The sequence below is a fragment of the Lucilia sericata genome, unplaced genomic scaffold (assembly GCF_015586225.1).
Source record: "Lucilia sericata isolate MDLA Ls3-8-SP2 unplaced genomic scaffold, ASM1558622v1 Contig000628F_arrow, whole genome shotgun sequence".
NCBI classification, from domain to species: Eukaryota; Metazoa; Arthropoda; class Insecta; order Diptera; family Calliphoridae; genus Lucilia; species Lucilia sericata.
The window spans coordinates 84,501-102,118 of record NW_023994634.1 but is presented as its reverse complement, the minus strand read 5'-3'; the positions used below and the strand labels follow the sequence as shown (position 1 = coordinate 102,118).

At 30.4% G+C, this 17,618-nt stretch overlaps 1 protein-coding gene across 1 annotated transcript in view; it reads left to right on the top strand.

Moving 5' to 3' along the window:
* Positions 1-321: 321 nt before the first annotated feature.
* Positions 322-17,618, top strand: part of LOC119606845 (ATP-binding cassette sub-family G member 1) — a 91,345-nt gene continuing 74,048 nt past the window's right edge. The window contains 1 exon segment of the mRNA XM_037960493.1: positions 322-771. The gene's annotated coding sequence lies outside the window, so the exon portion shown is untranslated.

Below are 17,618 nucleotides of genomic sequence, written 5' to 3'. Positions count from 1 at the left end.
TTGCGTGCTACTTTTTTGATTGCGCACAGCTGACTCTTTGTTGTGTTTTCATGTTGTTCCTTCTTTGCTCTATATGTCTCAACCTCCCTAACCCACAAACAAATGTGGAATGTTGCTACAGCCGTTGCTTTTGCTGTTGTACGACTATATATTTCTGTGTACACGTTTATTCATCCAACTATAAAATGTATAGTACATATAATAGTACAACATCATCATCATCATCTATGTATGTATCGAGAGTATCTACCAAATACAAATAAATACAAACACTGGCTTTGCACCCAACTGTTTGGTGAATGCTCATTCAGTTCTTATTTGTAAGCGTAGCGTTCAAGTTGTTTGTTGTATTGTTGTTTCAGTTTTTTATTTGTATTTTATACATAGACATATAAATATATATATATTGGAATAATATTTTGTGATTAGTGTGTTCTTACTTAGTAGAGTTGTTGTTGTATCTAACAGATACAAAAAAAAAAGAAAAAACAAGAAATTCGACTTGTATTCTGTGTATCTGCGCGTTTATATATATATGTTTGTCGATTTTTAAACAAAAGCATAAAAATATTGCAAAACATATAGTGTGTTTTTTAATTTTACTATTTTTTTATAATAATTATAATATTTTTCATTTCACCATAGAATTCGTTAGAATGAAATAAATAAAAAGATTTTCTACCCTTAAAAAAATAAGAAATAAAAATATTTAATTTTGAATCTACTATACGCAGCATTAAATCTTTATGTATCTGCTTGCAATTTGAAAAGGTAAAGCTACAAAAAAGAGAAATATCTTAAGAATATAAAATTATTAAAAAATTTAAATTGGAAAAAAAGTAATTAATTTTATTCATCATTTAGCAGTGTAATAAATACAATATTTCATCAGCATTGCCACAAGTCTTAATAAATTAATCTTAAACAAAAATAACAAAAACAACAAAAGCATTTTTAACACAAAATAACAATTAGTATCTATAGTTTTGTTTTAGTGTATCTCAAGCAAAAATTCTCTATATACACACAATAACAACAAAAATTTATAAACAATTTTTGTTTATATGAAAAAAAATACATAAATAATGTAAACAAAATTTATAAAAGTGTTTTAGTATGAAAATTTTTAAATTTTCTCCTAAATATATCAAGAATATCAGACGCGATAAAAAGTAAAATAAAATAAGGTCAAGATTCTTTTTACATCAGTTTTTCTTTTGGATATTTCGCAAAAAAGAAAAAAGAATCTTATAGATTTTTTATTAAAAATTTAACAAAAACCATGCAGCTAACAGTGAAAAAAAAGAATACCTGGTATTTCCATTTCTCTTAAGAGAAAGTAAAACCTCTGCTCTTAAGGATTCTGCGCCCAAAATTCTTTTATATTTTAAGCTTCAATTTGTTACATGATGCTTTTATTCTATAGTGATTTTCATCTTAATTTTTCATCAATGGGTTCAATGGCAGTTATTGTTGAATTTTTTTTTTGCTTTTTCTTTTTTCTTGCCTTTTTTTTGGTACATTTCTTTTGCAAGTGGTCTTAAGGTGAAAAATTGTGTAGGTGTCATGACCGGTAAAACCAATTAAAATAATTTTTATGCCACACTGAGTTTAAAGTATCTTTGTTTTTATTCTTTCTTTTTCATTCAAATTAGTTTAAAGTTTTTCCCAGTATATAGCAAATAAGTTATGAAAAGTTTTGTAGAAAAAAAAAAGAAAAGTTAATTAATTTGCAAAGGATCCACTTAAACGCTCAAGGTCGTTGTGTAGTAATGTTTCTTAATGCAGAACACTGTTTGAATAATAATTTATTTCACATAATTTTTAGCTTATGCTGCATATGGGGTTAGAAATTTGGTTACATGATATTAGGGCTATTGAAAGGAAAAATATTTCATAATTTTAGAAACATACATAAAACAAGTAGGAAAGTATAGTCGAACATGGCTGACTACTTGATACCCTACACCATGGGTATATTTTAAAAATTATTTATTTTTCATAAAAAATTCGTTGAAATTTACCTTAATTCCGATGTATTTAAGCAATTTATTGATGAAAAATTAAATTTGTAAAAGAGGTTTTATATGGGAGCTAAAGTCAAATATGGGCCGATCCTCAAAAAATTGGTAAAAGGGATGTAATTTTATATAAAGGTTAGTAATGCTGAATTTCATCGCGATACTAATGGTTATAAGTAAATTTTTGGACGTTTAAGATATTTTTGAAAGGGGGCTATGGTCAAACGACGCCCCGATCATTATAAAAATTGGCATGGTCATTTATGCTTATATATGAGATTATAGTATATTTGACATAGTTATGTGTTAAAAACCCAAAATCGGAAGATCAGGTTGTATGGGGGCTAGGTGAAATAATGGACCGATTTCAACCATTTTCAATAGGCATCGTCACTGTGCCGAAAAACTCGTATGGTCCAAATATCTTGAAAAATGTGGTCTGTAGCGTACGCACAAGGTTTGCATGGACAGACAGACAGACGGACGGACGGACATATCTTAATAGACTCAGGAAGTGATTCTGAGTCGATCGGTATACTTTAAGGTGTATAATGAGTTGTGTGCTGGATTAGCAAAAATCAAAATTAAATTTTTTATATATACTTTACCCAAATTACTAATCTTCCTTATACCCTACACCATTTTAGTAGGGAGGGTATAATGGCTTTGTGCGGATGTATGTAACTCATAAAAATATTGGCTCTACACCCACTTTAAAGTTTTCCTATCGTTTCAAAATATTTTTCAAAATCGATTTAGTTTCATCTATTTCTAATTACCAGTCGCAATTTTCTAGATGAAGTGACAGTTCTTGAATCTCTTAAGGCTTATCTTCGTCCCAAATGCGGCAATTTTGTTTGTTTATATAGACATTGGGTCAAAAATAGGTCTCATCGCTAAACAAATTTTGCCTCGAAAACGTCCAATCTTCTTGGAACTTTGTCGAGAGGCTTCAGTTGTGAAATGCCAAACAAAACTGACACGACTCACACTTGATCTGTCAAAAAAGGCTATTGAAAAAAGTACTTCTACTGGAATGATCCATTTTAAGTCTAAATTATTCTGCCGATTTTCTTAATGATCGGGCCTCATTTGACCCTGGCACTCATATAAAGACCAATTCTGTAAATGACTTGAAATTTAATAATTCCTTTATAAACATTAGTATTACGATTAAATTCTCCATAAATTACTTTAATGTTAACTTAAATCCCTCTATAAAAATTTATAAGGATAGACATACAATTTAACTAATTACCTGTAAGCGTTTGTGGTAAGTAATTGACTCCAATGACATTACCGTGTTAAATTAAAAACTTAAAATGCTATTGTGTAAGTAAATTTTAGCATTTTAACCCCTTACATGGTAATGAAAGTTTTTGCTGGGTATAAGATATTAGATTAAGTTGATAGGAGTATAAAATCAAAAGAAAAATACGCACTGCTTTTATGAAAAATATTGGTGGAAAACCTTATCCAGTCTTCAGAAACTCTTGATGTAGTTCCTTATTTCGGTCCTCGTCGAGTCAAACGGGTTTTAACTCATTAGATTTATTTCATATAGTTTCCTTTCCTTTATAAAAGTACATTTTCGAGTAGTCAGGGTACCAATATAATGCAAATCTTAAATCTGTTAAAATATTCTACTAAAACTATCTTACAGTCCAATAGGAACTTAGATTTAACTTGATCACCTGATATTGCTGTAATTTCATTATGATTGTAGGATTCCCTCGGTATTTTGATCTGCTGTTTCACTTGACGACGATTTTGTTAGTTATTATCTGATCTTTCAGACTATTTATATTAGCCGTCCATTATGTCAGGTATACATTGATGACGTGCCCTAAACACGGCTTTGGTCAATTCGCTTAAAGATAAGAGCCCTTCCAAGAACATCCAGCGATGTTTCTTAAACTTTGGTCGATGTAGTGCTCATGGCTTCACTTACACCCAAGCAACATGTAAATACTCTTATTTGGACTCAGGCGAGCCTAACGTACATAGCGCTCAACATCGATATGATTTGCTGGTTTTAGCCTCTATTTGCTATTTCCATTTTAGTGTCCGAAAACCAAATGCTTAGGTTTTTATCCCTGTCGTTCTCAAATATCGCCCTGTTCAAAAACCGGAATTCATTAGTTCAGGCAGGAATTTCTGTTCTTCTTGCTAATAAAAAGTTTTTCATTTTAGTTGAGTTCATGTTCTGCCCTCTTGGTAGAACATATCCTGCCGTCTGGTTGAGCTCCTCTCCTCTAAAAAGTATTAACACAACGTCAGTATAACAGACAGAAGTCCTTCTTCATCATTTAATTGTGGTTAACCAGAGTACTGGCGATAAAATCTTGCCCTATGGTATATCGCAAAATATCTGGAATCTTCTCTATCTATTTCTTCGGATTTGGTTGATCCAGTCACGAAGCGCCGTCGATCGAGCGGGGTCGATAAGAATTTTGTGTCTCGTAAATTGACTTTCCATTAAAATCATAGAAGGGTTCTTATAATCAATCAAAAACTTTGAAGAATTGTTCTTCGGAAACTTTGTAATTGTAGGGAGGTTTTATGAAGAATAGTTTTATGAGAAATTTACTCCTCTTCAATAACCTAAGTTCGGTACAGACAGGAATTTCAGTCTTTTTTGCTAATATTAAGATTTTCATTTTAGTTTGGTTTACGTTCTGCTCTCTTGGTTGCACATATGCTGCTTTCCGGTTGAGCTACTACTTTAGAAAGTATAACGACAGCGTCAGCATAGTAAACTAATCAAAGTCCTTCCTCATTTAATTGTGGTTAACCAGAGTAATGGCGATAAAATCCCGCCCTATGGTATAACGTACGATCTGGAATCTTCTCTACTCTACTCTTCTCTGAAAAACTTTGAAGAATTGTTTATTTGTTTCTAAATTTGTTATTAATATTGCATTTTTTTTAAGCAAATTTTTCCAATTTCCATAATCAAAAGTACTTATGTCAGTAAGATTGATATAAGTTTTGGCTTTGTAAGACCTCTGATGGTTCATCTAAAATACCGGTATTAGTTGAATACGTTAGATTAGATTCGGTTAGATTCTCTACAAAAATTATAAGTTTCGTATTCTTTAGGGCGACTGATATATACAATTTTACACAATTAAAAAAATATGTCTAATCCATTCCCCATAGATTTTAGAACAAAATTGTATATCCATTTCAAAATGAACAGATAACCAACCATTTGTAATAAAATATTAAATTAACAAACAAGGCCAGGCTCTTAATAAACAGCTCGGTTTCATAATTTGTGAAAGATTCAATGCACAATTTTATATTGAAATTTTATACAACATAATTATTAACAACAAATAAAAAATTCATTGAGAAATCAATTCTTATCAAATAGCAAAAAAAAACGCTAATTTTATTTCCTAAAGCAAAAGAGTATAAAAGAGAATAAATCAGGCATGAAATGTAATTTCCTGTACCAAAAACTAAAGAAAAATAAAAACAAATATACACAAAGAGAAAAAAAATGGAAAACAAAAACTAAATAAAAAAGAGTTTAAAGAGAGAGCCTATAGTTTATATTAAGAGTTTTATAAACACACTTTTACAAGGATACCAACTTTGCAAGAAACTAACACACCTACTAAAAATGAAATTAGGGTAGGACCTACTTTTCATTGTCCCAACAAGGATGTTTGCTCTTTTTTTGTGCTCTCTTTGGCTTTATATCACTCAATTTCAAACTCTTTATCTAGGGTTACTCTTTACTTTTATATATGAAAATATATTTTATATTTTAGATACAATTAAATAAAAATTTGTATCTATTGTTTTAATTAAAATTGTGAGTGTGTGTGTGTTTTTTCTCACTATTGCAAATGCAATTAATAATTGGTACATATTTTAAAATAAAGGAGAGTGTTTGCTGTTGTGTTTTAATTGTTGTCTTTTGTACCTATAGCAGTTTTTTGCCATCATTGTAAAATTCCTAGACTCTGTGACGTCTACGCTCGTGTCTAGTGTTTTGTTATCAGATGAGTTTGCAAAAAAAATTCATTTAAAACTAAAAATTATACACAATTTAAATAAATATTATATACTTATATACATACAAACATACGTTTAAATATGTATACAAAAATCTATGTCTCTGGCTGTTTGTCTATCTTTTTGTCTGGCTCATCAACTATTTGTTTTTATTTAAATATTTTTTTCAAATATTTTTATTTGTTGTTTATTCTAATCAGTCTATAAATGATTTGTTATTTATACAAAACTAAGCGAAAAAAATTTTTGCTGTTATGATGCTTAGTGATAATAAACGAAAAAAGTTGTTAGAACCTTTGGAAGAGAAGTTTTATATTCTAGACTATTTGTGAGCTGTTGGCTTTAAAAATTTAAACTTAATTTTTTTTTCATTTTTTTTATTAGGGTGTGGGTTTTGCTGGCTACCACACAGTTTTTTTAATGAAGTTTTATAAATTTCATTAAAAATTGTGGCGCTTTATAACCACAATTTTCATTAGAATTTAAATTGCCCACATCTTCCTGTTGGCTTTTAATATGACTCATGGGAAATATATTTCGTTACATCCTTGTGTTTTAAATTAAAATTGTAAAGAGTTTATTTTTATATGAAATATTTCTTCTTTAAGCTACTCAGCAAAAATTTGTAGGCAAGTGCTTACCATGCTTACTTACACATATAACTACTTACTTAAGTACTTACAAATATGAAGTTAAAAAGTTGTTTTGCTTAACGCACAAAATATTGCTCACACAGAACACGAACGTGGGCTTCTTGTTCGACACTGCTTAGTTTTTATTTGGCTTAATGGTTTTCACACAGAAACACTATTTTTATACCCTACACCACTATAGTGGCGGGGTTGTACATCCACCTTAAAGTATACCAATCGGCTCAGAATAACTTTCTGAGTCTATTACAGGTCGCATTTTTTAAGTTAATTATATGTAATAAATACTATTCCAATATTCTACTCATCATCTCAGAATAACTTTCTGTGTCGATTAGGTTATGCCCGTCTGTCTGTCTGTTCGTGTCTGTATCCATGTAAACCTTGTACACATGCTACAGGTCGAATTTTTAAGTTAAATTAATAAAATGCATACTCTTCTATTAGCCCTGAGGAAGAAGCCTATTAAAAATGGTTGAAATCGGTCCAATACTTAACCTAGCCCCAACGCAACCGAACTCCCCGAATAGAGCTTTTGAACTCATAATTATGTTAAAAAAAAAATAAAAACATAGTTTTATGTAAGTCTGTGGCCTCCGGTAGGTTAGTGTTTAGTATTCTAGTCTGCTAGACCGGAGGTGGTGGGTTCGATTCCCATCTGAGGCACTGTTTAAGGAGCGCACAACAGCCCGATAGAGGCCTAGGTGTATTTCTTCGGATTTTATGTATATATATCCTCCTTTCAAACTAAATAATACTGACGATCGGTCCTCATTTAACTATAGGCCCCATACAAAGTCTCCTTCAGAAAATTAATTCTACTTCCGTCGAATTTCATTGCTATACTTGTACTTTTAGGCCAGTTGTGAGCGTTAAAGTCATTTTCTGAAAGTGGTGCTTCTATGGGGGGTAAGGTCAGTTATATGGGAATGTCAGCCATACTTTATAAAATCATTTATGGGTACTTAAAGCTAACATGTGCGAAATTTCATTACATTTACTGACAAATTAAAATTTTTTCTACGATTTAAACGGGGGTAACTTATATGGGGGCTATATGAAAGCATGGACCGATATTACCCATTTTCAATACCAAACATTTCTGATCAATGTAGAATATTTTGGAAAAATTTAATCTTCCTAAGTCCATTACATTAGTCTATATCGTGCCTTCAGCAGGCGGACGGAAGGACATGTCTAGAATTTTACAAGGACCCAGAATATATACAATATATGGGGTCTTTGAGCGATATCATTTTTGATGGTGGATATAAAAAATAAAGTACTTACTTATCTTATTATATGTAAGTCATTATAAGAATAGTTTAAAATAATACAGATGGCATTTAGTTGTCATTGAAAAGTAAGTGGTTATGTAAGTACAAGTCATTAACGAGTTTTTGCTGGGTAAGTTTCATTTGGTACTTTCTACAAATTTAATATCATTGATAACACAAGGCGGTTTCAAATCATCAATAAGAGTACAAAGTGTTTATACCGTCACCTGAAACGCAAACGGCCCTAACTAACGAAAAATTCAAAATCGATTTTATTGTTGATTATAATGTATTGCATCAAAACAAAATTAGCGATTTTATTGACAAAAAACAAAAGGCCCTATCTACAAAAACTTTTAAATATTAAAGGTAAAAAGTCCAACTTATCCATTTTTATATACGCCATTTTCAACTATCATAATAACTAATCTGTTTCACTATTAACCCTTTCACGTATACGGGACACCGGTGTCCCAAGATTTTTTTTAATTTTTCTCGATTTTGAGCTTAATTTTAAGTTGGAAATGGTTATTTCTAAAGAAATACAAGTATTTTTTTAGAATTTGATATCCTTCGAAAACACTTTTTCCATTTTTCATCAAAAATGATCAATATACGTCAAAATAAAGTGTGTGGTGAAGTCATATTCATAAAAAGTCCAACGGTTTAGTTTTGTGCGTTGATAGAAACAAACTTTTCAATTTCAATAGTTTTTTTTCTTCTCCTGTAGACTTTTAAAAATGTTAGATAGGGCTGCTTGCGTTTTAGGTGACGATATGTATCTTTTGGATTAGAAAGCGAAGTCAATTAAGCTATGTCCATCCTTCTGGCTATATGACTTTTTGTTCGTTCGTCTGTCTGTTTGTCTGTCTGAATGCCTGTTGAAATCAATTTTCTAAAGGCCCAAGATATCTTTTTAAGTGAAAGGATATTTGAACACACTTTGCCATAATATTTCGAACTTAAGTCAATAACTATTACTTTCATCACTTTAAATTTTTATAAAAATTTGTATGAAAATTATAATTTGGTGATGAGTTTGAAAATTATTTGCAAACAATTTTTTTAAATTTTTGCTGTCTATTAAATTTTATTTTTATAACAAAAAATATAAATAAATAAAAATAAATATGTATATTTTTTTTGCAAAAGAATTGTTATTCATTTTAACTTTCATAATACTTATACACGTACGTTTAAAAACACATGTACTATAACAGTGTCGCTGAAGATTGTATGAAAATATAAACTTTTCATTTCTTTTATTTTCTATTTTATTGCTGTTTAATTGCTTTGAGGCATGAACAAAAGTGTGTGTTTGTTTATTCACATTTGCCATATATTCACACATACATTTGGTCTTTAGAAACAACAGCTGCCACAAAGTACACACGAAATAGAAAGAAACAATATATGTACAAGAAATGTTTTATTATTTTTTTTTTGCATGAACTTCTATACGATTGCAGCTTGTTGTCTGCTTGTTGTTAAATCATAGAAAATAATAACAAGTACGAGTACATGTGCACTCGTAGTATATAATAATAATCATTTTATTCCGTTTAGACGCTTTTTAGTTTTACGTTGAAAATATGGGTGGTATTGTGGTTTTTTCATTTTGTGAGTAACGGTTCAATTGTTTTTAAACTGTTCAACCAATTATGTTAAAGATTCTAAGAAGTTCTAACATGCTTGTATGGGGATTATGTAGGTGAAATAGTAAACAGATGCTATCCTTGATCACGTAACGAGTTTAAACAAATTATCTTAAAAATTTCAATCTGTAGTTTGATTACGAGGTTTACAGGGGCGGAAAGAAGTACGGACTCATAAAATAATTCAGAACCTATGGCTATACTTTAAGTTTGATATAGGACCAATATTTCTCTGTATTACAAACTCATTAAATATTGTGTTGGAGGATATTTATAATTAAATAATACAGCTTAACTAGTTATACCACTCTTACTTGTTCTTAATTAAAATGCTAATTTCTTGTTTTTATAACATTTTATCCTCGTAAATATATTCCTAGTTTAACATTTTGTTTAATAGCTAATTTAGTAATTGTTTAGAGCCATTTCAATTCCCAGAATAAATATATAAGATATTTATTGGTATATAATTTATTTCCAAATAATTTTCCATTTGTATGTATAGTAAAATTAAATAGTTAGTATAAGCACATAATTAATTAATCTAATTAAAAAGCTGAAGTATATAAATACTTAAGGTCTCAATGACCTTCAAAATATATGTATTTGCTAAAAAAATTGCAGTTAGACAAAAATAAGTAAATACAAAAAATAGGTAAATATATTAATGTATACCCTACACCACTTTATTGGGGAGGATTTGTGCTGATATTTCTAACGTATAGAATTAATGGTCCTGCTCAGTCAGAAACTTTGTCAGTAAATGGGACAGTAGTATACCGGACTATTGCAGGTTATGCGAAGTTGAGGAGGAAATATAGACGATCGAGCATATTATTTGCCAATGTCCCATAGGATACAGAATCTCAGGGTGAAATTGCTAGCGAATAGAATCCACGATAAACTGGGGGAAATTGTTGCACTTGTTGCGCAATCTACTTGGTTTTGTCAAGGGAATTAGTCCCTTCTTTTACTGGGCTTTATAGGGGGACATGGATTTTCTCTCTCATTTATTTATTTATCCTTATCGGATATTATAGGTTGTATCCCCTTAGTAATGGACCCGTTTTCATCTATTCTCTTTACCTATCTTCTTACTTTCTTGTCTTTTTGTAGTGGTCCTTGTTTCTCTGTTTTTGAATCTTCACTTCTTGAAGGGAATCACAATGGACCTTATGGTCCCGAGTGGATATACACCGTTGTTTTTATGTGGTGTATAACCCTTCTTAACCTAAACCTACCTACCTTTAAGTATACCAATCAGGTCAGAATCATTTTTTGAGTCGATTAAGTCATGTCCGTCCGTATGTCTGTCGGTCCGTCGCAGTTTTGACGATAATTAGATGAAATTTGGTACACTTTTGACCCACGGAACCTATAGATTTTGGTTGACATCGGTTCATTATTTCACCTAGCCCCCATATAACCGGACCCCCTAAATTGGGATTTGGAGCTCATAATTATGCCAAATATACTAATATCCCTACAAAAATAGGCACAACTACATTTTATACAAGCAAACATAAGACTACAAAATTTCATAATGAGCGGCCGTTATTTGACCCTAACCCCCCTAACCTAGTCTCCCTCTTAAAATACTTGACCGTCATTAATTCCCTTATAAACACGTGTATTTCAATGAAATTGTTTTTTGTGATTCGAAATTTAATGGCGGTGTCAGAGACACACAATTTACCAGGTTAACACATTGGTTCAGGGTAGAGTCCACAATCGACCTACACCTTCATATAGGAAGTAGGAGCCCCCTGAACATGAATTAAAAAGCACGAGATTGATGAAAAACAACGCATTACTTTAAACGGTTATGCGAAGTAATACACCACACTGGTGCGAGCGAGACGCAAAACATTCTAGCCAGACAGCAAACACAAGCCTGACCGTCCTTAAGAAATAATAACGGTGACGTGAGAGTTGATCCCCAACTCATACCTGAATAACGACTGATTCGGCATAATTAAGTTTTATTTCAACAAAAATTTTGTTATCATCGGTGTTGCTATTATTTGTAGAACCCTTTCTGTGGAACATTGTTGTGAATGCAAAGTTCTTCTGAAGAGGTTTAAGGAATCAATTCTTTTGCATTAGTTATACCTTGATACTACACTAGTTCAATGGAACGCATACAAGTTTAAAGACAACTTCTAGGAAACAGTAAAATACAATTTTTAAAAAATTTAAATGAATTAACAACATATTTACCTTGAAATCAAAAAACGTTTTATATAAGAAATTGAACAACAAATCTACCGGTTATTGTGAAAATATAAATTACTGCGATCAGCAGCAATCAGCAGCTGTATGAATCAAAATGTCATGAATATAATGAAAATGTTGTAAGTAATTATACCCTACACCACTTTAGTGGGGAGGGTATATTGGGTTTGTGCTGATGTTTGTAACGCACAATAATATTGGTCCTATACCCACCTTAAAGTATACCAATCGGCTCAGAATCATTTTCTGAGTCGATTTAGATATAGTTTTATTAATCATAATGTGATGTTGTAGCATCCTATTGTAGTTTGAAGTAACCATATTATGTTTCATATAATCATATAATCATTTCAAGTAATTACATTATTGTCTAGGATAATATTTTTAGATATTGTTTTTTTCACAATTGTGGATAAACATGTAAAAACCTACCATTTAATGGTTATTTGAAAGCTTAAATGGTTCTAAATAATATAATATGTTTACATAGTTATCATTATTTATTTGTTATAAAAATAATTATTTTTCAGAGAATCATTCTCAAATTTATTATTGTCATAAATATATAAATGTTTACAGAAACTAAAGTATTGATGAAATTCAATAAAAATAACAGTTGTTTGCTTATGACAACAAAATATTGTTACAAAAAACATAGACAGGTTATATATAACTTGGAGTATTCTAGTAAAAATGGGTCTCCTTACGATATTTCAATGTATTACTCATGAAATGACAAAATCAACAAAATAATACCTCATTCATTTTAATGATAGTTATAAAAATTCCATCAAATATTTTAAATAACATTTCTAACCATATTAATTATATACAAAATCAGTCAAATAATAAATACTTGTTTGCTGTTGTTTGTAAAAATAATAAAAAGAAAACAATTTTCAAAACATCATTTAACAAATACTTGCACTTGTATTCATTAGTATTCTTAACAAATCTCTATAATTTCATGCTACTATTCAGTTAGTTGTATCTGTAATTATATCGTAATTAAATATTAGGTACATAGAAATGATTACGAATTTACTTAGAAACTGACAAAGGTGAATAGTATATGATTTTGCGAGTTTAGTAGCGGCAAAATCATATTGAATTAGATATTGAATATAAATTATTTTAAGTACAAGTGCACTTAAGTTACGTGGAGTTTTTAGAAATGTCCTATGACTTAGGAAATTAGTTAGAAATTCATTGTTAAATATAGAAATTTATGACATAATCGGAAATTAATAGATAGTAGAAAGTTTTGGTTAATATCGCATATGTTCCAGAGAATATTTGGAAATCGGAAAGAAGATTCTAATATCTTTTTTGCTTTTTATAAACTTCTCCTTCTTGAGAAGGACCCAGTAAAAACTTTCATTACCATGTAAGCGGTTAAAATGCCAAAATTTACTTACACAATAGCATTTTAAGTCATTATTTTAACACGGTGATGTCATTGGAGGCAAGTACTTACCACTAACGATTACAAGTAATTTGAAAAAGTAGTCATTGAAAATCGCCTGAAAAAACGTATACAGCTTCTATATCTTCACTGGCAAGATGACTAATGATTTAGAAAGTATTAATATAATACATTAGTAGTAAGACCTTATTAGACTACTTCTATATAATCCAGACGATATGTAGTAGTCATTGAAAAGTATATTGTTAGGTAAGTAGTTGCAATTGAAAGCTATTACCCAGTTTTTGCTGGGGATGTATAAGTTTGTCATTCTATTCGTAATTTCCAAAATATAATTTTATAGCTAGCGGCGACGATCAAGCGAATCTCTGTCTGTCCGTCTGCCTGTCTGTCCGTCTGTCTGTCTGTCTGTCTGTCTGTCTGTCTGTCTGTCTGTCTGTCTGTCCGTCTGCCTGTCTGTCTGTCTGCCTGTCTGTCTGTCTGTCTGTCTGTCTGTCTGTCTGTCTGTCTGTCTATCTGAAATCAGTGTTGAAATCAATTTTATAAAGTCCCGACTCATATATATTCAGGATCCTTATAGAAAACGGAGCCGATTAACCTATGTCCGTTTGGCTCTCTGCCAGAAATCTTTAATCGATTTTAATACCAACGATAAATGAATTTGATTAATATCAACATTTTAATACATCAATGCATTTGTTTTTGATACTCACACAAAAGTGTTAATCTAAAATATACATTAATATATTGACAACTTTATAATGTTGTAAAATCCATATCAAAATGTCAAATAATTTCGATGTCTGCTTCATGGCGCTGAAATGGAAAATTAATTTTCTTCATTAATATTAATGAGATTTCAGAGAATTCAAATTAAAAAATATCTATACTATTTTAAAGGTACAAATATCAATATTGAAAATCAGTTTAATAGCAAATGTCATTAATTTGTTCACTTAACAATTCATGGCAGGAAACGGAAGTCAACATGTGAGATAACGTTTTTTTTTTTTTTTTGTTACATTTTTTCCGACATACAGGCATGTTTGTGAAACATTCATGTCATATGTATGAAAAAAATGGTAAAATTTAATTACAGAAATTTCTAGGTACACATGTGTTTGGCATATATACTGCAAGCAAAGGTTAAATTAACAAGAAAGTAAAATCATAGAAAAGTCTATTAAATTTTTAAACATAAAATTCATTTAACAAAGATACCATTCAATCTGAAACAATACAACCTGAAATAGGCCTTTCTGAGATCATTAGTGTTAGTGATACAAATTTTGTTGCAGCACTTAAATACATAACAACAAATTTTATTATTTTTATATCTAAAAGCTGAAAGGTAAAAGTTTATTAAATGTCAACTTTATTAGTTAACTATCGTGTTTCGAATCTGCAAAAAAATGCACACATTTTATTGATTGTTAAGGGCAATGTTGAAATTTCTACCACTTTTCTTTGCTGTCACTTTATTGTCTTTAGTTACTATAGTTTTTAGAACATGATAAGAATGTTTATGGCAAAATATAACAAAAAAAAAATAAAACAAGAAAAATATTTGTTAGTTGTTATAGTTCATGGTCTTTATCTAGTTTTAACTTTTGTGTTTACTACTTTTTTAATCAGCCAAGCAGTTTTACTTATCCCTTTCCCTCTCTGTTGTTAAACATATAATAGTAAATTTTATACTCCTACACCTATACCTCGTTTTAAACAGCATACACCAATAAATTTTTAAAATCGTTTATTTGTTATAACATTTTACGAAAACTATTCATGTATTTCATATGTGTGAAACTAGATATATGTAGATTCGTCGATCGTTTGAGTTTTTTCAGGATTGTGTTGTTAGAGTTGTTATTAGAAACAACTTATTAGACAAAATTATTTTCTAACTTTCGTAATCATTCCTTCAAAAGTTTAAAAAACACTGGAAATAAGAAACCATAATAATGTGAAATTGTGCAAAAATTTATGGTGTAAATTTAGAGTTAGGTGTGCTTAATAAAATGTCAATAGTATCATTTTAAATGTTAACACTTTTTGTTATCTAATAGCTGAAGTATTTTTAATGGTTTTATAGTGTTTTTGAAAATGTAAAATTTATTATTAGTTATGAACGCAAAGCAAAAAATGAAAACTATTATATTTGCTATATTTGTAATAGCTTTAAAGGGAAGGGAGCTCGAGGCACTTAACCTGACAAACGCAAAACCATTCGACGCAACAAAAGCTGAACTAAAAATATGGGTGAGAATCCCATAAGGCCTCTTGGAATAATGAAACAGTGGGTAGAACCACGAAGATCCTATGGGGTGACCCTGATGATAGCAAGACGAAAAATCTCTTCAAAATGAGCAAGTCTGAAGTTAGTATGATGGTACGTATTCTGAGTGGACACACAGGATTACGAGCACATCTATACAAAGTTGGCCGTGCGGATTCAGACGAATGTAGAGCATGTGAAGAGGACAATGAAACTCTGGAGCTCTTTCTTTGCCACTGTCAGGCATTCATCGAAGTTAGATCCAAGTACCTTGGAAGTGATGTTATTCCGAAAATAACATTCCTGGCTAACACTGATTGGAAAATTCTTAGGAATTAAGTCCAGGAAACTGAGTTTCTGAACATTGAAAAATAATATACTCAGTGACAATTTTTTTCATGAAGAAGAGCGCGCAACAGGCCCGATAGTGGGGACAGCAAAGTGACTACTGTCTCCTCAGTCGCTTACAAAGGATACACTAAAGTTACAATTGTCTTCCCTTTCGTTAACAAAGAGTACAATCGTGATGCAAAACGAATTAGAGCGAATCAATATTAGTGGAAATGACTTTGAACTGCTGGATTTTAGTTGGTTGATGCCAAATTTCTCATATTTTGGTTTATAGAAAGTTATAAAAGTCCTGATCTTAAATGCTCTTTTCTAACGTTAAAAATATCATTTATGATTCAAAATTAAGCGCAAATGTATGTATTTATATGACTAAATAACAGTGATGAAAGATTTAATGTAATAATATAAAATATTAAATATTTAGACTTGTCATTATTGATCTTTTGTTTTGTAACCCCAATGATTCTCAAACACACAGACATGTATATCAGCCCTCTGAGAACAAAACTATGCAATTGATTCCAAATAATCCAACAATTATGAGTATATTATATTTTTAATAAATACATACATATTCTCATTTCTATGATTAAATAATATAACTTTTAGATATAAAAGTAATTGAAATCCCCCTTCAAATAGCAGTTGTAAACAAATTTCCCACTTAACATTTCCTGCAGTAAATCATATATCATTTTGCTAAATAAACAAAAGGTATACACATATATATATGTAGTCCTTGGAATGTAGGAAGACAAAAAATCAGCATTTATGCTTCCCAATACACCGAAAAAAAATGAAAAAACTAAATTCATATATAATTTTAACCCTACAAAATGATATATATTTTTATACAAATGGTCTCAAATATGTATATATCGTGTAAATTTTCAGGCGTGATCACGAATACAAAGAGTTTTCTTACATATTTTTCCAGTATTGTTATTTTTTATTTTTTTTTTTGCAGTGTACATTTTCTGTCATCATGATGGTATGAGTGTTTCTTTATTTTTTGTAACTGACAAGCCCTAAAAAGAAATTACATGGCATGTATTTAAAGTATGATTACTATACATATTACAAAATCTTGCACAGTGTGATATTAATAAGAAATGTACAAATTTCGGAAAAACACTAGTGTATCTATATATATATATAAATGAATGTGTGTTTGTTTGTATGTTTGAACGTTATAGACTACTTAACGGCTGAACCGATTTTCTTCAAATTTTCACAGCGTATTCCTGCATGTCTGGAATAGGTAATGGGCTACTTATTATTTTGAAATTCCAAGTGGGCGGGGAGCCACACCCATATTAAGAAAATATTAAATCTGTATATTTGAGATTATATAACAGTTAGAGTCCTCAAATTTTGTCGCAGCCACTTTAGTGTCAATATGAATATTTAGGACAAAATGTAGGCGTACTAGCATTAGGGGGCGTGGCACCTCCCATTGGAAACTATAACAGTTAGAATCTTAAAATTTTGCACGAATAACTTTAACATCTATTTAAACATAAATTGGCGGACTACCCATGAGGGAAGCGGCACCTCTCATATTAATTAAATACAAAAATTCGTTTATCTGGTAAACTAATGGAACTAAATTCTTCAAATTTTGCTCGAAGAACAATCTTTTGAAGTTTTATTGAAGAATTTTGACATTCATCTGAACATTTAGAGTATAACGGGCGGA